This window comes from Cherax quadricarinatus, chromosome 33 (genome assembly GCF_038502225.1).
Source record: "Cherax quadricarinatus isolate ZL_2023a chromosome 33, ASM3850222v1, whole genome shotgun sequence".
Lineage (NCBI taxonomy): Eukaryota > Metazoa > Arthropoda > Malacostraca > Decapoda > Parastacidae > Cherax > Cherax quadricarinatus.
In genome coordinates, this window is record NC_091324.1 from 23,837,315 (window position 1) to 23,839,814 (window position 2,500).

Consider the following 2,500-nt stretch of genomic DNA (forward strand, 5'->3'; position numbering starts at 1 on the left):
CGGACAATACTACCCACGTTTATCTACAACTTAGAGTATTCCTCAGGTAAGATAAACTCTACGGAGTTGTTTTAACCCACCTCATGGTGAGCAAAAATTCCATGACGCTCTAACCCCCGGGATAATACAATGCGAGGGGTTAGAGCATCATGGAATTTTCTCTCACAATGAGGGAGGCTAAAACAACATGGGTTCGGATCCCCAGCTAGTCGCAGTGTTGTTATTGACAAGCACTAATCTCAGGTCGAAGGAGACTCGAACCAACGAACCTTGGATCAAGTTATACAGTGCTCTATCACCATACGACACTCGTCCAATACCTTGGCGCCCAGCTAACGATAGACGTTTTGATCCAAGGCAGCCAGTCTTCATGCAGGTGGCTTTCAGCTTTTCATCTCATCCCCTGTATACATCGACCGACGAGAGACTTTTTACTATGTTTAGAATTCGCAAAACAGGCGAAATATCCACAAACACTTATCTCAGGTCGAAGGAAATTCGAACCTACGAACTTTCGAATAAGGTACGTGAACCATACGTGAACTTGCTATTTCTACAAATGATTATGCTTTAATTTGTACCGGGAAAAGCGCCATGCTAATTGGTGCTTTCGTGTTTACTAAACTTCTGGATACGCGACACCATGGAAGTTGCTGTACACGAATGCATGGTTATTATACATAACTAATTATGCAAGAATTGTTTTCTGGTGTAGCAAAATTTGTACCTGGGCTGAACGAGACAGAATGCAATAAACATACCGGCTGTGGCAACAAATGTTGAAATATGGTGAGTGTGTTTCAAAAATACACAGCTGGCGAGGGATTTGCATTGCTGTATCCTCCAGCAGTTTTTGAATTTAATTTCACTGCTTGAACCCTGTCTGACTGCTTAAACCTCCTGTCACTGTTTGAACCTCCTCTCACTGCTTGATCCTTCACTCAGTACATGAACCTGTTCTAACTAGGATTAACATTCTTCCAGAGATTGAATATTCTCTACTTTTGTAAGCTTTCAGTCAGGGCTTCCTCTGAGGTATCATTTGAACATTCCACTACTGTAATTCTTGTGTATTTCTGTGAACACCGAGGCTCAATTAGGGGACGGAGGACCATGCCGCCACTATTCATTGAGCTGAAGGACCTGAACAGTTTTCCTGCCTCCTATAATCCTTATGAAAAGTTTATATGTATCATTTTAAAGTAGTGACTATCAAGTAATAGCAGATATACGTGGGTCTAACAGCACAAGGAGAGTTGAAGGCTCAATTCTCCGACCCCTAATTGCTAACTTCAACAAAGCTTTGACCTTAATTCTCCAGCAATTTCTCTACAGCGTCTGCTAACCATTTGCGTGACTATACCAAGAGTTAATGAGTGCCGTGTTCGCGTGCAAGAAACTAATGAGTACTGCAACATCGTACTGTTGGCAATAATATGGAAACGACACATGCACAGGACAGGTATAGAAGAGGCGTTTTTAGAGCCGACGTGACGCTCATAAAGCCGTACCAGAGCGAAATGTGATTTGATAAACTCCTTTGCGTAGAAGATGATGCGATGAAGATTTATATAGAGTGAAAGATTAACTGGTAAAGCTCTATCCAGAGCTAAATATATGACACATTTTACGCAAAGTGAAATCTGTATACACAGCAAAATATGACCTGATAAAGCTCTATGCAGAGTGAAATATGACTTGATGAACCTCTACAGACAGCAAAGCATGACCTGATGAAGCACTATGTAGAGCAAAATCATGAATTCATAATTCTCTAGACAGCGCGAAACTTTAGTGGATAAAGCTCTACACAGAGGGAAACTTTAGTGGATAAAGCTGTACACAAAGTGACACGTGACTTGATAAAGATTTACTCAGAGCGAAACATGAGGGAATGAAACTCAGCACACAACGAAACATGACTTTATAAAGCTCTACACGGAACAAAACATCGTCCCCAGGAAAAAACTTGATGTTCACCTGCGTCTTCTCTTCTTAAGAAAATAATTAAGATGAGAACTTGCTTATGCCTACTGTGGTGCTTCTATCTCCTTGAGTTACATTCTAAAAGCACAAAAGGTCAATTGCTTGACATAGGAGCGTTAAAAATAAATAAATATCTTAAAAGAAAAACATACCGCGGGTGGGGTTAGAACCCGCGGTCAGAGAGTCATAAAACTCCAGACCGACGCCGTTTGTTTGCAATCGTGTCATTACGATTTCGTGAGCCATGAAATAGATACCTTTATCGTGAAGGAGCGATAAGATAATCAGTGAAGTATGGTAATGAGTTCTGCACGTGACAGGCACAACCAATCGTACATAACAGATATAACTAGAAATATAGTATAGACACAAGTAGCCGTACATGACAGATGAAACACGACGCTATTATCTTTTCTCTTCCTTGTCTCAATCCCTCTCACCTTTATCTCTCTCTATCTCTCTCTCTCTCTCTCTCTCTCCTCTCTAACCTCTCCTCTCTTCCTCCCTCTCACTA

At 41.2% G+C, this 2,500-nt stretch overlaps 1 protein-coding gene across 1 annotated transcript in view; it reads right to left on the reverse strand.

Moving 5' to 3' along the window:
* nan (transient receptor potential cation channel subfamily V member nanchung) overlaps positions 1-2,500 on the reverse strand; it is a 96,959-nt gene that overhangs the window by 37,750 nt on the left and 56,709 nt on the right. The window lies entirely within an intron of this gene.